The 7,749-nt window shown below is 34.7% G+C and overlaps 1 long non-coding RNA gene across 1 annotated transcript; it reads left to right on the forward strand.

The window, feature by feature from the left end:
* Positions 1-3,649: 3,649 nt before the first annotated feature.
* LOC147291844 (uncharacterized) lies at positions 3,650-6,898 on the forward strand. Its single transcript, XR_015121276.1, has 2 exons — positions 3,650-4,123; positions 4,865-6,898. It is a non-coding gene; the product is annotated as an uncharacterized LOC147291844 (long non-coding RNA).
* Positions 6,899-7,749: the final 851 nt, after the last annotated feature.

The raw sequence follows: 7,749 nt of genomic DNA on the forward strand, positions 1-7,749 counted from the left end.
CTCTTCCAAAACCCTTCTCTCATGGTTTCTCTGTACTATCATGGTGAAATTTCCTTCTACTGCAAATTAGTGGTTAGATTGACATAAAAGAGTGGAAATATTGGTAATTCTCTCTCTCCTTTGCAATTTATATTTTGTATTAGCCCTAATCCTTATTTATTCATACTTCAATACCCGAGTATTTTGGGGAAAGATTATGTTGCAAACTCTAAAAAGGTTGCAAGACAATGATTGTATTTTTTATTTTTCTGTTATTTGTTTCCCTGCTAGTTTGATATTTGGTTGCCCCTATGAGCTTTGATATTTTGTCTTTTCTCTGTCTAACATGATTTCGCCAGCAACATTGATTTTTCTTTTGGTTTTAAAAATTAATTTAATTCTAGAAAAGAAATATATTATATAAGATGATATCAGTCATTGCCCTATGATAGTCTGCTTTTCTTTTTACAAAGTTTGATTTTTTTTTCCTCTCAGATATTTGCAAAGTGCCAAAGTCCGTTGCTTTTTCCTCGTCATAATTACTTTACAATTTCCCTTTTGATAGTTTGGTAGTGCATGCGCAGTTGATATATACTTATTAGAATAATTTTTTAGAAAAAGCATGAAATATCTTTGCAAATTTATATTTGAAGTACTGTAAAATATTGTAGGAGATTATATGAATATTTAAGATGATTGATCATACAAATGCACCATCAAAATGATGGGTTTAAGTTTGCTCCAAATAGAAACATAAGGGCACATTTCAACTCTCAAGTTTTTTGGGAGGGTGTCACAAGCTAGTGTTGCTGGTAGATTTTAAGTTGTTGAATGTGGAATCGGTAAGGTATAGAACACACACACACACACAAATTGTCATTATTTTTTATTTTTTATTATTTATTTTTTCTACTTTCATAGTTCTCAATCATTGTTTTGATTTTATCATTATCTCTAACATTGATCTCAGTTAACTATTTTATAGGTTGTTTGACCTCAAAGAAAGATTTAGAAACTTTGATCCTTTATCTCCTTCGCGCATATGCATCTAGGACTCTTTATTTCATGAGGATGGATGTGCTATTTGTTATATTTATAGTAACTATAAGGAACTGAGTTCCTCATTTGAGGGATGATGATTATCTCCAGTGTAAAATTTTTTGTACCCTACAACAAATTAATTCACAAAAGTTTACCAAGTTTTGCACAGAGAAAGATATTGGATTGCAATACATGTCATCTTTTTTGTTTTGTTTCTGCCTTTGTGGGGGTAGCATGATTCTTTTAGGTGGATTTTGTGCTTTCATTATTGTATAGACATAAATTATGCCTTAATATACATTTTATTGGTGATGTTATTTACAAATCTTTTGTACACTTGTGTATCTTTCATATTTTCTGTTACATGAATGTTAAACAATTTCATATCCCACAACTATACAATTTATTCTCTCAAATGCTCAAATTGCAAGGAATTTCTTAAAATGAACTTCAAATATATATCAAAGCATCCATTGTCATCATTATGCATGGGATTGTCCTATCGTTATTGTCATCATTATGACAGACCATTTTGGTCTTATATTAGATTAAAGAAAGATCAAACTCGAAGCCATTTAGGTGCAAATGAGTGCACGTTCGTAAAAAACTGATACCGAGCATTCAATAACACCGCCGAGAGCTCGGTGAAATTTTTTAAAAATAGGAGATCATTTCTTGCAGTGCTCGATGCTACTTTCTCAGCCTGTTTTTTAGGGTATAGGTCGACTGGTTCACCCCAAACCCTTCTAGAGTGTAGAATGGCCTTTGTGGATGCATTATATTAGGGTTTAAACTCAAAATTTCAAAGTTAAACCCTAAAATAAAAGCCGAAAAACTAGGCCCGAACACTCAACGCCGAAAAATTATACACTACTGATCACTCAGCACTATGTGCGAACATGGGAATTAACTTCTGCCCCGGAATAAGCTTGATATCAAACTTAATTAACAGAGTAAATAAAAGCATCACAAATGAAGGACAAAATCCAAAGCATACAAATGCAAACTTCTACAATATCATGAAATTGCTTTGAAAAAAATTCTGATGATAGTAAAATTCAACCATTAATCATAATCACTTTAGCCCAACGAATCAGAACCCAAAATCACATAAATATGTAATTAAAAAAAAAAAGAACTCTTTTGTTTAGCACTTGAACAAGAATATATCAATATTGTAATTACTACTATCAATTGCACTTAAATTTTCGATACACAACATGTCATTGAGTTGTCTCCCATAAGAACTTCAGTAGTGCACAAGAAGCATCTTGATTCATTTTTCTCACTCATTCTTAGAAAATCTTTAATCATAGAATGCTAGATTTATGACCTAGTAAAAAAAAAAACCAATCAAAACAATTAGGTATATATGATGTACAACTACATATTTATCCACGTACACTACAAAAAGACTATTATTTCTTTCCATTGAAAATAAACACGTACCTGTAATATTCAAGGGTGACACAATTCATCAAACCGCCGTATCCTCAATTCATCACACGAGCATCCCCTTACTAAGAAGGATCTTGTGTTTAGTGACACACTATGTCAAACTTGTTCGCTCAGAAAGTTGAATACTAGACCATCATATGCAAAGACTAGTAAAGACTCCATCCTTTTCCTGCAAAGGATACAAGGTAATATTTGTGGACCTATCCAACCACCATGCGAACCATTTAAATATTTCATGGTTTTGGTTGATGCATCGACAAAGTGATCACATGTTACACTATTGTCCACAAGAAACGCTGCTTTTGCTAAACTTCTCGCCCAGAAGGCTCACCACACAGATTATCCTATAAAGTCCAAAAGACTTGATAATACCAGAGAGTTTACATCGAAAACTTTTGATGATTATTGCATGTCCCTTGGGATTGATGTTGAACATCTAGTTCCCCATGTTCACACCCAGAATGGTCTCGCAGAAGCGTTCATTAAAAGATTACAAATGATTGCACGAACCTTGGTTATGCACACCAAGCTTCCAATTTCTGCGTGGGGCTATGCAATCTTGCATGCAACCATGTTGGTCCGGTTGAGGCCCACTGCTAGCCAACCTTACTCCGCGTTACAGCTGGTGACTGGCTACGAACCTGACGTTTCGTACTTATGCGTATTTGGGTATGCAGTTTACGTGCCAATTGCGCCACTACAACGTACCAAAATGGGTCCTCAACGAACGATGGACATATATGTCGATTATGAATCTCCATCCATTATACGCTTTTTAGAGCCCTTGACAGGCGATCTCTTTACCGCCAGATTTGCGGATTGTCACTTTGATGAGACAGTATTCCCGCCGTTAGGGGGAGATAAAAATGTCACCGTTCCTGAAGAACGACGTGAATTGACGTGGAATGTCCCCACTACGTCTCATCTCGATCCTCGAACCGCACAATGTGATAGCAAAGTGCGAAGAATTCTAGATCTATAGATTATAGCCCATAATATGCCAGACGCATTCTCTGATCTAGGGAAAGTGACGAGATCACATATACCTGCTGCAAACGTGCTTGCAAGGATATCCGTCCCCGAAGGACGTGTCGTTCCAGGAGGACTTGTTGTCCCAGATGGACGAGGTACAACCATCACTACACCAAAACTGAGATTCAACAGCGTGCAATTTACGGCGTGCATTTAGTGATCGCCGTAAATAGTTATTTTTTATGGCGTGCTATGGTAGTGCGCCATATATTTTATTTATAACCATCAATTTACGGCATGTATTGTCAGCACGCTGTAATGGTATAAAAATTACGGCGAACAAATTGTGCGTCGTTAAATAAGAGAGATTTTACGGCGTGCAATTTTATTATTAATGGCGTGCATAGTTTATGCCATAATTAAAACTGATTATTTTTTTCTCTTCTACCCGCGAAATTAAGAAAAGACGTGAAAAATTAAAGTTCCCTCGCGTTTTTATTTATTTTGGCTCTTTAGTTTCTGGAACTTGGCTCAATCACTCTCTCTTTCTCTCTTGCCCACTCTTTCTGCCTCTGTCTCCCTCGCCAAAACACTCAGCCTATCCATCCTCTCTCTCTTGCCCACTCTTTTCTGGGCGTGGGTGCTGAATTTTTAGAAGAAACACCCAAATCGGGTAAGGTACTGGTATAATGGTATTCTCTTTTTGTAATTTGCTCGATTAGGGCTCATACAATGTTCATTGTTTACTTTTCTTCACTAATTTCGTTTTCTGCTGCTCTAATTTTATGGGTTATGAGTTATCTCTTGTTATTCAAATTTTATACATTTTATGGGTATTTTTCTATTTTGTCAATTTATGGGGTTTGTGGGTCGTTTATGTTCTGCCAATTTAATGGGTTCTATTGCATTTTGTAAATCATGATAAACAATCTTGATTCCATTCAATATTTTGGGAATGTTTACTGCCTTTTTTTTTTTTTTCTCCTTTCAGAGATTCAACTTAAAGAATCTAGGTAACCGGCCTTATTAACGTGTAAACGTAGTCTTTATTCTTGTGTTACTTTTGATTTTAAGTCATAATCTTGATGATCCTATTGTATAATGAATAAGTTGGAACTCATTGGTACCTGGGTTTCATTTATTTTACTTTCTTGAATTCATGTGCATCTTTAATACTTTATATATGTGTTTCTGTGTGTATGTACTTGGTTCCTAGGTAAATTTCAGAAAATTCTTTTGGGTGACCGCTTGAAAATGGGTATTAGATAATTCTCTTCTTTTATGGTTGCTTGGACATCAGTTTGTGTTTTGTATTGCTTTGGAGCTTAGATTTTAACGATTTTTGTATTGATTCCTTTCAATATTTCGGGAATGTTATACTGACAACTTTTTTTTAAATTTTCTCCTTGCAAAGATTCAACTTAGATGGATTTGCCATGTTTTTCTTAGATTCACTTCCAAGCTTTTGGGTACTTCAATCAGGTAAAACAAAACATAAGCTTTGAATATTTTATCTACTTTTATAGAAATTTTTTGTGCTAATGATTGGAAGCCATAATTTTATATGAAATTTGCTACTTGATAATCTTAGTAGTGTGGAATCATTTTTTTATCTGCTAGAAGAAGATCATCATGTTGACTTTCTCAAGTCTAGTATTAAAGAATCAATACAAAGTAGGATAAAGAAGGTAAAGCTAAGAAGTGTATGTGTGTGGTGTTTGTGTATGTTCTAGTTTGAATGCTTCCTAGGTATTTGTTTCACATAACAGTAAACAATGGAGGTAATACCAGAATATATAAACAGAAGATGCAGAGTCATGAAGTGAACCCATTATCTAATGTGTTTATGGAGGGATACTTGTTTTTAGGACTTGTATTTTTCAGAGCCCACAAGTGGATTACGACTATGAAGTGGCATATATATTGTAACCTTATACTTAAAATAGAGCTGTGAAGCTGGACAAGTAATATAGAGTTTGTTGATTGTTTAGTAATTCCCTGCCATACTTTCAGCAAAGCAAAGTCCTTATGATATATATAAATGATTACCTATATCTGTACTCAAACAAATGCTTGTTGGGAATCAATTACATGCATGTCCATGGTATGATTGTTATGCCTTTTTTCTTGCTTGAATTCTATCAGAAGGAATGCTTGCAGAGAGTACATAGTCATATAGATGTTAACTATGACAGTTCAATCCCTGAGCATCATGGTATGATTTTACATATTGAGCAAGTATGCTTTGGTTTATGGAGTGATGCATACATAGCTCTGTGTGTGCATTTATACATGTATGAAACTTTTGAAGCGCTACTTTATTACTGTTTTCATTTTTTTTCTTTTTTTTGTAAGAATCATTTAATTCTTTTATTGACAAATACATTTGTATAATTTTAAATTGCAAATGTTGTCTAGACATTAATTAGAGAGCAGTACTAAGGAAATACAGATAAATTTTGGGTGTTGAAAAGTTTGGGTGCATGATGTGTTAGATGATAGTGTGGCTCTTTATCGACCAAGACGTGAGTTCTTTCTTCTTCGTGAAGCATTAGGAAGTACAATTGCATGGTCGATAAAGTATATCAAAGTATATATATTAGTCTCACAATTTCGAGGTACATTCATTTTCCTTTACTTAATTTTACTTAATGGCTTTATGGAATGATGGAAAGTTTGGTTTGATTTGGTTCCCACTTGTTATGTACTTGTTGTTTTCTCACTGATTTTATCGAGGTAAAAAATTTGTCTTCCATCTTTACGTTTTATATATTGCATATTGTACTCACTGAAATTTGTAATTCTCTTAAGAATGAAATTGCATGTGTATTGGATTTGATTGAATTCCAACAAGGAATTTATTTTAAGAGAGTCAAAGATTATAAGCCTGATAGGTAGGTATACATGAGGGATTAACCATTTGAGTGAGCATTGGGTATTTGTGCATACATGTTGGTTCTTGTGTATTCTCAAGGTGGATTTTATGAAAAAATATCCAAAGGAAAATATTGGTGCAAGTTGAAATACCATGACATGCATATATGATACCAACTACATTCGAATTAGCTTTTGCTTATTACTGTTTATGCATTTGTATTGGATTTGATTGAATTCCAACAAGGAATTGCATGTGTTTTGGATTTTTTTAAAATTTTCTTTTCCCCTTGTGATGAATGGATTTGATTAAACTTTAGAGTTACCATGTTGGAGTTGTATCTCTGCCTTTTCAAGAATATCTAACATTTTTTTTTATCTTTTCTCTATTGCAGCTGTCAAGTAAAGAGGTGCCAAATTCTTGAGGGCAGCATTTAGTTAGGAACTTTTGGTACCCATGAAACATATCTTGTTTTGGCTTGCATTTTGTTATTTACCTTTTCTATAACTCTTAAAAATGTGACTTTGTATTTGGAATTGGTTACCATAATTTCAATGAAGTGTTTCTTTCTCTTACGTTTACTTTGATGCATTGTTTTATTTTATGAAATTAAATGGCAGGTGTATAAACAATATGAAGCTATATAGAAAGTTAATTGAATAAATATAAATATATAAAAAAACTCAAAGACGGCGTGCAAGACAAGCCTTAAACAGGATGCATGATGACCTTTAAAGGCGTGCAAAGTAAGTCGTAAATGTAGACTAATTACGGCGTGCAGATCATGCCATATATAGTAATATAAAACATGCAAGATCACCAATTATAGCGTGTTTATTTGTATTTACGACTTGCATTGCACGTCGTGATAGGTATACTTTTTACGGCATGCGCTTCAACGACGTGCAACTATACGCCGTAAATATCAATTTACGGCGTGCAACGCATGCGGTGAAAGCTCAGTTTTGGTGTAGTGCATAGCGGCTAACCAGTCATATGTCCCTGCCCAGAAGTGAGGTTGACCACTAGGTTCGATGGACTCTTATCCCCTGAAGAGGATTAATTTGGCACAAACGAGTCCCCTTGACATCGCAATCTTAATCGATCCATCTCACGAAATAGTTCTGGATTATGGGTTCGTCCCAGAAAAGACGGCGTTGGGGGACGCTCCAACGTTTGAACCTACTCCCGAGAACATAGAGATCTCTATAAATTATGCATGCTTAAGTGAGCTCTGGAATCGAAAAGAGATTATCATCGATGATAAATTTGTATTTGCGGTAGCTACCGAAATTATAACTAGCGATGACATCGAACCTCGCTCCGTTGATGAATGTCAACGTCGAGACGACTGGCCAAAATGGAAAGAAGCAATCAAGGTCTAATTAGATTCCTTGACAAAGAGAAAGGTGTTTGGGCATGTC

The sequence above is a fragment of the Dryas octopetala genome, chromosome 3 (assembly GCF_963921425.1).
Source record: "Dryas octopetala chromosome 3, drDryOcto1.1, whole genome shotgun sequence".
NCBI lineage: Eukaryota > Viridiplantae > Streptophyta > Magnoliopsida > Rosales > Rosaceae > Dryas > Dryas octopetala.